The 12,009-nt window shown below is 37.9% G+C and overlaps 1 long non-coding RNA gene across 1 annotated transcript in view; it reads right to left on the bottom strand.

Moving 5' to 3' along the window:
- Positions 1-2,044: 2,044 nt before the first annotated feature.
- LOC145680893 (uncharacterized) overlaps positions 2,045-12,009 on the bottom strand; it is a 29,709-nt gene continuing 19,744 nt past the window's right edge. Inside the window, exon 3 of the long non-coding RNA XR_014130692.1 lies at positions 2,045-2,150. This is a non-coding gene — a long non-coding RNA (uncharacterized LOC145680893). The remainder of the gene's footprint in view (positions 2,151-12,009) is intronic.

The following is a 12,009-nucleotide window of genomic DNA, read 5'->3' as shown; positions in this document are numbered from 1 at the left end:
AAATGGATGAGGCGTTAGAAATGAATATTTGAACATCGTCAATACTTGGATTTTTGAGCCATTTTATCACTTTCTTGTAATAAATAAGTGCTACGTGCTCTGGCGTTTTAAAAGATTCCTAAGGGAAGCGAGCAATTTCTATGTTATTCTCCAAGATATAAAAATAACATCGATGTCTGTTTCATTACGGGAAAATGGGTGAAACATTTCGAATGAATTTTTGACTTTAGTTTGACTTGAGGCGGGTTTTTATCTTGGTGCTTTAACCAAAATTCATATTCTAAAGGAAGAAGATAAAAATTTATGAGGGTATATGTATCTCATGAGCACTTTAAGTTAGACACATGGCACTCGGTATATAAAATTATTGAAAATAAGTTGAGACGTTCCAGATTTTTCAAAAATTCTATCTCTAAAGCAGTAACACTTCTGTACTATTTTAATTTCATATCTTGTATTCATAAAACTGAAAAAGATAGGACACGGTTGAACAGTTTAAAATGAAATTTTTAACATAACTTGTGCTGACCTGGGTATTTACTCATTTGGATTGAAATATGTATTTTCTCATGGGAGGGCATCGAGTTTTCGCAAACAATAACGTCCGCACCATTTGAAAGGAAATTTTGGAGATAGAAACCCAACTTAACCCAAATACTTCCTATCTTTTCATTTCGTTTCAAATATGCATCCTAACAGAGTGAAAAAGAAGGTTGAAATATATATTTCATATATTGCCATAACCCTATTCTTTCCGTGCTAAGAACGGGGTTTCAACTAGTTGTTAATACTAAAAACAGCAGTTTGCAAAAGCACATTCTAAACATGCATATTTTACTTTGGTTCTTTACTGATTACGATGTCTAAAAAGAAATACATACTAAGATTACCATAGTTACTTTTCTTTCGTTTAATTATTGGGAAGTGTACTACAACTCACTCGGACCAACCTTATTACGTTTGGAAAACAATAGTGTACTGCTAGTGAGTAACAATTTGACAAAAACAAAAATACCTCGATTTCGATTTTATTTCAACATCAAATAAAATAAATCTGAAAGCCGTATTCTTTTATTTGATGTTAGAAGAATCAAATCAGATAGTTAAGCTGGTATTTGTTTTCTTACTCAAGTACAAGTTTTTTTTTTATCTTAAAAAAAATCTACGAATATTTTTTGAAATAATTGTGATTTTTTAATTCTGGTTTGAAGTAATGAAAAAATTCCTTCTGTTTTTGCATATGGTAGAGTACATATTATTATCTTATTCCCTTCTGAGTTATTTCATTTGGCGTAGAACTACTATATTTTAAACAGGGTATCTACTAAAATTCCAAAATAAAATTTCCTGACCTTTTATTCACCAAATCATAAAATTTCAAAACATTTTCAAGAGCAAATTTGTGTGCGAATTAGGTCGAATTTTCATCTATGCGATAGAAACGTACTTTGCTTGCAATTTCGAAGCGTCTAAAGCCGACCATAATATTATTGGTGGTGAATTTTGACGTTTTATAGATCGAAATTTTCCAATCTGTACATACATTTCTAGTTAAAAAAATCGTGACTCAAAAGCTAAATTTCGTGACTTTCATGACCGTTTTCCGATTTCGTGACTTTTCCGTGACCGATAGACACCCTGTTAAAGCATTTGCTGATGTATTTTCTTTCTGGATTCCTTACATACTGATGTATGCTCATAAAAATTTTCGTCAACACTGATTTGTAAACAAGGAAGATATAATTTATTTTCTATAAGGAAAACAATTAGGTATCCTCCGTCCGACTGAACCGAACAATGACTACAAAATGTAAACCACTTAAGTGAGAGAGAGAGAAATAGTCTTACTTAAATCCATTAAAGGATCAAACATGCCAAGTTTAATCAAAATTTTAAATCATGAGTATTAAAATCCTTTCTTTCTTTCTTTTTTTTTTTTTTTTTTGATTGATTTTACATGGAATGACCCTTTGAACCTTTTTGTTTCTGTTAATACTAGAACTAAATACCTTCAAGGTGAAATTATTAGAATAATCAACTCTAGTATATAAACAGCATATGTTTATTTCAGTTTGTAGTTCACACAAGCAAAACAAATTATTTACAATTTAAGTTTTGTTCTTCTCCAGTGACGTCTTTTGGCGTTGTATCTGAAAAAATAAATACAAAAAAATTAATACTACCGGTAATATTTTATATCTTATATATATATATATAGGGTGTTTGGAAAAGCACTCCCTAGTTTTAAGTATAAATTTAATTGGGAAATGAATGAAAACTTACATCAATGAGTACATATCATGAAAGAGAATTCCTTCAAGTTTTGTTTAATGTTGGTAGACTTCAACGTGGGATCCATTTGTGGCCCTGCACACGTCGAGACGATATTCCACTTCTCGCCACGTATTCACCAACATTTCAGGTGTAACTGTCCCAACCGCGACGATTCTTTCCCGTAAATGATTGATGTCTCTGATCTTTTCACTGTACACAACATTTTTTATGTGGCCCCAAAAGAAAAAGTCCAGTGGGGTTAAGTCTGGGCTTCGTGGTGGCCAAGGTATTGGGCCAGCCCTGCCTATCCACCTTCCTGGAAAGCGAGTGTCAAGAGCCGCACGCACATGGTTACTGTAATGAGATGGGGCGCCATCTTGTTGGAAAAGTACAAGCTTCTTTTCCGCCTCAATATCGTCCATTTGGGGAAAGACACACTGTCAGCATGTCATAGTAAACGTCCCCGTTTACTGTTTTTTCTACAAAAATGAAAGGAACAATCACTCGATCTTCCATCAAACCGCACCAGACATTAAGTTTGGGAGAGTCACGTTGATCTGAATAACTTCATGTGAATGCTCTGCCCTCCAAATTCTGCAGTTATGACGATTAACTGTTTCACTGACATCAAATGTAGCCTCATCAGAAAAGAGAATCTTTTAAAAAAAGACATCATCATCAATTCTGTGTAGAAAGTCAGCAGTAAACCCATACCTTTCGATTTTATCAGTAGGTTTAATTTCATGCAACTTAAGTCTTTTACGCACATCATCATACACAGCACCTTTAGGCACTCTTAATTGTAGACTACGTCTGGCCCATGACTTCTTCGGGCTCCGAACACAAGAAACACGGATCTGTTCAACATCATCTTCAGAAGTTCTCGGTCTACCTGGTGATTTTTCTTTTAAAACACTACCGGTTTCCTTGAAAGACTTTAGCCAATGACGTATAGTTTTTCCTGTAGGTGGTTCACCACCATACTGACATCTAAAATTACCTTGCACTGTTATAACTGACTCACTTTTCACAAGCCAAATAACACACTGCGCTTTTTGTTGCGGAGTACACATTGTTGCTGAGTTGCTCTGCAGCACTGCACGCCTGCCTGGACTGAACTGAGGAAACAAGAAGAAAAAAACAGGACTGGTGCCGTCTCAAGGTCAGGCAAACCTGCCAACTGCAGGGGAGCCAAACTTGGAGAATTGATGAATCAAACACCACAAACTAGAATAGTGTATATTACTTTGTACAGATTCTAGTACACATTAAAACTAGGGAGTTCTTTCTCAAACACTGTATATTTGAACGACAAAACTTCAGATGTAGCCATACCATTAAACAAATACGTTACAAATTGACATGTGAACAGTATATCAGGTTACTTTTCATAATAATACACAATAATTACAAGTTCTGCACGAGGCAGCAAATGAAAATGATAAACTGACACTGAGACAAAAACAAACAAACAAACAAAAAAAAAAGTTGGAATATTAACTTCCTCTCTCTAGTTTGTATCTGAGATAGAGATGCAAAAAACACTGCTTCTTTTGGGGGTCGGATGAATGGAAATTTCAGCCTAATGATTTTGTTATTCAACTACCAACTATGATTTTCTATGTTGATTCTACAACCGAGAATGTGTCTTTATAACAAAGTTCAGTGAGTCCTACGTTCAACCCGAGGCAGGCTAGCTTAATTCCTTTCCAAACTGGTATTGACTTTCATTGCAACCAACTCTATCGACGGGATCGCTTCGGTTGAATAATTACCCTATCAGTGTCTGAGTTATACATCTTGTCATATGTGTATTATGAGTTGTCTAAATCCACATTTCCAAATTGGTAGACAAAAGAAAGAAAAGAAAGAAAGAAAAAAAAAAAAGAGGACTGCAAAATATCTTTTGTTTTGGTACAAAATTATGTTAACATCTCGTTCTCCGTTCCGGAAATACACTGAGCTTTAGATATTCTATTAAATTAGAACTTAATGAGTTTGGTTTGTCCAGTAAAACCATAAACGACCATTTTGGGTATGATGTTAAATTACCACTGTAGTAAATGTTTATTATTCCCAGAATTTTATCTTCCTTTACCGTTATATCGTGTAATATTAAAAACCTGGTGATAGCATTTCTAACTTTCAATTTCTCGAAACCCTCAATAAATACTACACTGTTGTGCACACTTACGGACAAAAGTTAAGTTTCGAATGCTGTGTCACCCAAGTGGCATGGGTCGGTGAATCTTGAACAATACATAGAAAGTAGTGCTATAGTATGATACAGGAAACAACGGGAAGAAACACGTTATTACAACAAAAAATTGTACTTTTAAGCAGAAACAATAACTTACATTGAAGTCATTATATCTCATAACAGTCCTCTCGCATTACAGAAGAAATAAAACGGTCCTTAGAAACGTGTGTAATTACAACGAACTGCGATGCATTCCCTGCAACGTGGTCCCATGCTGTTCACAAGGTTGGTAAGGAGTTGTTGTGATATGGAATTCCATTACTTCACAGCCATTGTTGACAACTACTGGATGGTTTTTGGTGCATCATGATGTTCTGCAAGATGTCTTCCTATAGCATCCCATGTCATCGATGGGATTCAAGTTGGAATAACGAGCAGGCCAGTCCATTCGCCGGATATCTTCTCGTTGCAAGAGCTCTGCCGCCTGCGCTGTTCGAAGTGATCGCGCATTATTCCCGATAAAGATGAATTCGGGTAGACTGCCCGTGAGGAAGGAGTACATTGTCACAATAACGTTGACTGGTCAGTGTATCGTGTTCAAAAATTTCGAGGTCGGCATGCCTACGCAATATTATGTCTCTCCACATAAGAACATCTGGACCATCAAAACGATCACATGATAAACGATGTTCCTGGGTTAAAACTGCGTGTTCCCACCTCTCGCCAGATCAATGTACGTGTAAAATCACTACCTAGATTGAATCTACTTTCATCGGAGAGTGTGTGCGACCCCACTCTTCGGTCCCATTATGTTGTTGGCACCATCGCTAACCGTGCCGCCCATGTGCATGTTTCTAGAGAATACATTGTAATGGCTGTCGTGCAACGAACCATCCCTAAGTAGTCGACATGACACTGTAAAGCATGAGATTATGCGCCTTCCAGTCCTCTTAAATATGTTTGCAATTGCATCCCCTGTTTGACGTCTGTCACTTCTTGCCTGTCGTACAATGTAACGGTCATCCGCTGCTGTAGTTGAAAGTGGTAAACCACCACCTCTTCTCTGGCAGCACCGCCTGTGGTTTGGATCGCTCCCCATTCATGTGGAACACTACTGTGGCCAATACCAAACTCCTAGGTCACACTCGTCATACTTTGTCCCTTTTCCAGTTTCTCAATGATACTTTCCCCTATGAAGTCATCCAAATGTTGTCTCAAGCCACGTTGTGAGTAACACCACCGCAATGCACCTGAACAGCTCTCTAATTGACACACACTGTTTCGTCCCTTACATTCAACTGTTTCGTGTTGGGGAGCAGACCCATTCGGTGCTAGGGTTCCGCTGACGTCAAGTCATGCAACGTCTTGCTCCGTATGTACGTGTAGGAGATCTCTGATAACATGCTGGCCGGTTTTTATTCATTTCCACCGACAATGCATTATTTTATGTTACTTAATTTATCCTGTCTTTAAGTTTTACACACCACGACCTAACTCCCATATAAAATGTGGTTAGCTTCTAAAACATGTTACTAACTGAAGTTTTAGCTAATGTATAAATTGTGAATGATAATTTCGTGGAACACAATCTAACCATTACATTGTCAGTACAGTTATTGCTAATATTTACTAACTAATTAACTAAAACACTTTTGCCATTGAACATCGCTCTAGTAGCTCTACCAACAATTCATTGCAACTAGAAAATTCATAGATTCATGAGCTAACTGAAGTTTTAGCTAATGTATAAATTGTGAATGATAATTTCGCGGAACACAATCTAACCATTACATTGTCAGTACAGTTATTGCTAATATTTACTAATTAACTAAAACACTTTTGCCATTGAACATCGCTCTAGTAGCTCTACCAACAATTCATTGCAACTAGAAAATTCATAGATTCATGAGCCCATAGATTTGCCCTTTTCCTTTCCCATCGAGTGACCGATTTTTTAAATTCTTGAAATAATTTTGTTTTGTTTGTTTTTTCTTCGAAGTAAAGTACTTCTTACCCATTATTGGAGTTATAATGGCTAAGAAAAGAACAAGGTGTATTTTATGATGATATGTTTTCAAAAAGCCCAAAACTTCACAGGTAATAAAGTAGTGTAAAACCATCTTCGTTCTTTTTCTTTCTTTCTTTCTTCTTTCCTGAGTCCCTGCATTTGCAATCTGAAACAAGCACTCAACGGGAATCGACAATAGGACTACATGTATTAACTATTCGGGACGAAAGGAAAATCCGGATAATTAAACCGGGAAGTATTTACAGTATAGCCTCAATTTTGCGAAAGACTAATTTGGGTCTAGAAAATAACGGTATATACACACACACACACACACACATATATATATATATATATATATATATAAGGAAAACTATACTACTAAATTTCCCGCATCAACGAAAAAGATACAGAAGAAACGTCATTAGTAATGTAGAAAGTATAAAGACACGAAATCTTAGACTATCGTGAATGCTGTTGAATTCTTTCACCAGGTCTGAGAAGCTGTTCTTCTCTTTATAGATGACCAAACAAACATAAACGTACCGAAAATAGCTAACAAATTTGTATTTCTCATTTTTAAGAATTCCTTTTCGAAATGATTCACAACTAGACTGGCAAGTAGACAGTATAATGGACTTTCCGTTCCAAGCCTGTTTCTACTTGTAGATATGTTCTTCAAATTGGAAATAACTATTGTCAAGACAGCATTCGAGGTGTCCAATGACTTCGTAGACGATGAGATAGGATGACTCATTCCATCTAGTTTGACTTCTTGTGTAATATTTTTTGCTATGAATATCCGAAGAATTCCCTGGAAACCGCCTCGTGTGTCTACAACTGTTTACAGAAAATCAACTTTGATCATGAAATAAAGATTGCACGGTCGTGTGCTGATGGATGCTGTGGTTAGAACCGAAATTTAACAATGATTAGTATGCGTATGTGCTGGTTGTCTCAAGACGGTCCTGAACATGTCGGGAAGTTCAACTGACTTTTCCATTCTTACTCGCCGACAGTTTTCGAAAATATAGAGCGGGAGATAATAAGAAAATTCGTTATTGTTGAACGAGAGACGTATCTGAAAATGACTGGAAAATTTGGAACGGGTTGTGAAAACTGGTAAGGACTGCAGTGTGGTATGAGTGGCAAACATTAACTGGCCACGTGGTAAAGCCCCCATCTCAGTAGCATTTCATATTCAATACTACCAAACGATTTCACCTATTGAAGACTACTAATATATATATATTTGGTCTAGGAATTAATTCATGCGGGTGGACAAGAGATGGCGCAACGAACGGAGCGTCCCACAGTTCCGTGTATCCACACATGTGTTGCAAACCCCTGTCATCGCGTATCGTTCGTAGTATAGGGCAGTGGATTAAAGCGTCAACAACACCAGTTTGTAGTTAAGTGAACATGGCGCAATTTGTGCCTGATAAAGTGTTTTTGCGGGGTGTCCTGCTGCATTACTTTAACATGCAGAAAAGTGCGACTGAAAGTCATCGTATTTTGGTGGAAGTGTATGGTGACCACGCTCTAGCTGAGCGAACGTGTCAGAAGTGGTTTGCACGGTTTAGAAGTGGTGATTTCCGCTTGGCAGACCAAGAGCGAGCTGGACAGCCAAAAAAATTTCAAGACGAAGAATTGACAGCATTGCTCGAGCAGGATTCGTGTCAAACGCAGGAACAACTTGCAGCAGCATTAGGCGTTGATCAAACAACAGTCTCCAAACGCTTGAAAGCCATGGGAATGATTCAAAAGATGTCACATTGGGTTCCACATGAATTGAAAGACAGAGACGTTGAAAGACGAAAAACCATTTGCGAATTGCTGCTTCAACGACAGAGCAGAAAGGGGTTTCTGCATCGAATTATTACGGGTGATGAGAAGTGGATCCATTACGAGAACCCTAAACGAAAAAAGGCCTGGGTGAAACCAGGTGAACCAGGTCCATCACAACCAAAACGAGATATTCACTGTGCAAAGGTTATGCTGTGCATATGGTGGGATATGAAAGGTGTGGTGTACTATGAGCTGCTGCAACCGGGTGAAACTATGAATGGAGAACGTTATCGACGACAATTAATGCGTTTGAAGCAAGCTCTGGCCAGAACACGACCAGAATGGGAGAACAGACATGATAAACTTACTGTTCAACATGATAACGCTCGCCCACTTGTCGCAAAACCGGTCAAAACCTATTTAGAAAATGTCGGATGGGAAGTTTTACCCCACCCGCCGTATTCACCAGACGTTGCTCCTTCGGACTACTACTTGTTCGATTGCATGAACAACGATTTGATTGGACAGCGGTTTACTTCTTCAGAAGATATCGAAACATGGGTCTCTGACTGGATCGCTTCCAAGGATGAGGACTTCTTTCGCCACGGAATCCGTACATTGCCTGACAGATGGGCGAAAGTGGTGGCTAGCGATGGACAATATTTTTCTTAAGGTATTTATGTATTTTGTGTTTGTACTACAGCTTCAATGTGTGCGTACCAACCGCACGAATTAATTCCTAGACCAAATATATATATATGCACATCACGGGGGAACAAAGCTACAACACTGATACCGGCGTTCGAAAATCTATTCTTTAAAAATGCAAAACTTTATGGGGCTATCATAAAGTGGAAGTTGAACAATGAATATCTGTTAAGCAAGCTAAGCTTAAAGATGTTGAGAATCTTTTAATAAAACATTACGGCGACTTGGGCAGCAAATGATGTTCTGAGGTTTTACAAAATTTTGTTTGAGTTGTATAGTAAAGACATTGCTGCAGAGGAGGAACTTCACGCTTGTGAAAATCCCTTCGTCCGAACCATCATATTGTGATGAACCTATGATCTAATATTGATTTTGCAGTTGATACTGATAAAACTCTGGATCACAAACTAATGATTTACTTTAGTCTCCTTATAGTATTTTTGTTTAATTTTTTACTATAACTAAACTAAACTAGTTAACGATAGCTGTTTCAATGTAGCCTACCTAGAGTATTGAACTTTGTACTTTTCTAAACTAGACTAAAATTCAAGAAACCTCTGTTTTATTAAGTTGCCTAAAACTTTATAAATACCACACTGACCAAAACCCTTTTATTCAATTTTACCATTATTTACCTAAGCTAGCCTACATTTCCGCAACGTAACTTCCCTTATTCATATTGCTTGTACCAAACTTGCTATTTTCAATTTTTAAAGCTTTATTATATATATATATATATATATATATATATATATATATATATATATACAGGGTGGGCCATTTTAATTAATCCACGGAAATATCTGAAAAATGATAAAACATAGAAGAAATTTTTGAAGTACACGTTATATATTGCTAAGGGGTAAAAACCAATTCCGCCAAAAGTACCCCTCCCCTCTAAATGGGGGTAACGGGGGGTAACTTTGAAATGTCAAATGGGAACATGGGTCGAGTAATACCTCGTTCGAAAGGTCTTGGAAAACTAAGTAACGCTGTACCAAAAGATGTTTCATATTGTGCACCAGTTTCAAAATGGCCGCCATGATATGGTTCGGAAACTCCAGTACCCGTAGTATGAAAACCATGGAAGGTAAATGAATGGAACAAAATTGAAATACGTAAATATCATAGGGCATATCGAATGATGTAATCCCTGTGATCCCAGTGGCCTCCCTGAAGGGGTCTTGTGGGCTAACTTCAAAATTTCAATGTCCGACCGGACAACGGTTCGGGCGTACGCTTGACCTACCCAATGCTGTTTGGAAGGCAGACTTCATGCACAGAGAATTGGTGCACTAAGTTAACGCGGATGGCCACAGTTACATTTTGATTAACTATTAGCATTCATGTCATATTGTGAGCTTGAGGGACGAAACGGTGTGCACGTATATCCCCGAAATGCTTTCTGAATAACCAGCACGCATTGCATAAAAGTTTTTCTTTTTTTTAGTCACTACAGCATCATCCTTCCAAACAAATGTTTCAACCACACCATACCTATTTGTAAGGTTGGCCTTAATTTACGAATTAAAGTAGAGCTCTCGTTTGAACTTTCACCCCACTCACATACAGAGCGCAGGGAGAGATTATTTTGCAGGATCTGGATTTCTCTCTATACATTATGGCAATTTTACTCTAATACTTTTATCTCTGTTGTATTATTCTCGAGCCTTGGAACGCCTCCGTGGTTTTCCTATTTAATTTTCGTTATTTTCATTTATGTCTAACCGTATTCATACTATCGGCACTGGACGTTTTCTTAGACACAGTCACCATGTCTTTGCGATCATTTTGAAAACTGTGCCTCATGTCGAAAATTTTCTTACAGAAGCTGTTTGATATTAATTTGTCTATGTAACGTGATGTTACTCGCTTCAAGCTGCTATTTGAAATTTTCAAGTTGGCCCCGGATACCTTTCAGTTGGCCCTTGGAGTCACCCCGACAACACCTCTCGATGTGCCTTACGTCAGTTAGCTACTCCAGTTTTTCTTTTGTTGATTTATCTCCAATCGCTTTCACACTACGGGTACTAAACCTTTTCTCTGACACGGATACTATGTTTCGGCGGCCTTTTGAGAACACTGCCATTTCACGTTTTCTCCTGCAATATGTTAGATTTTGCAAGATTTATCGAACGAGGTACTACTCGACTCATGTTACTATTTGAAATTTTGAAGTTAGCCCCCAAGACCCCTTTAGGGAGGCCACTGGGATCACAGGGACCACACCGTTCGATATGCCCTATGATATTTACGTATTTCAATTTTGTTCCATTCATTTACCTTCCATGGTTTTCACACTACGGGTACTGGAGTTTCCGAATCATATCATGGCGGCCATTTTGAAACCGGTGCACAATATGGAACATCTTTTGGTACAGCGTTACTTAGTTTTCCAAGACCTTTCGAACGAGGTATTACTCGACCCATGTTCCCATTTGACATTTCAAAGTTACCCCCAGTTACCCCCATTTAGGGGGGGCGGGGAGGGGTACTTTTGGCGGAATTGGGTTTCCCCCTAAGCAATATATAACGTGTACTTGAAACATTTCTTCTATGTTTTATCATTTTTCAGATATTTCCGTGGATTAATTAAAATGGCCCACCCTGTATATATATACTGTGCGTTCCACGAATAACACTAAGGTCCACCTCCTGAAGAAACGAAGGCAGATAGAAACATGAAACCTTTTGGAACCTTCAAGGAACTTAAAAGGCAACATTATGCTGAGAAGGAGAATCCCCCACAAGGGGGACTAAAGGGGGTTACTGGGGGTAACTCAAAAATTTTAAATAGCAACCCCCATCATGTGGTACCTCGTTTGAAAGGTAATCACGAGTAAAGACCACTTGTGAAAATTGTAAGTCGCTAGCATGTCCGTATCCAACATGGCGGCCATCCGTAAAGGACGGTCGAAGTGCGTTCAACGAATAACACTAAAGCTCGTCTCCAGAAGAAACGAAGGCAGAAAGAAACATGAAACCTTTTGGAACCTTCAAGGGATATAAAAGGAAACATTATGCTGAGAAT

Source organism: Thermobia domestica, chromosome 3, assembly GCF_964235325.1.
Source record: "Thermobia domestica chromosome 3, izTheDome1.hap1.1, whole genome shotgun sequence".
In the NCBI taxonomy this organism is placed as follows: domain Eukaryota; kingdom Metazoa; phylum Arthropoda; class Insecta; order Zygentoma; family Lepismatidae; genus Thermobia; species Thermobia domestica.
The sequence above is the reverse complement of the archived record's forward strand: the minus strand, read 5'-3'. Positions and strand labels throughout refer to the sequence as shown.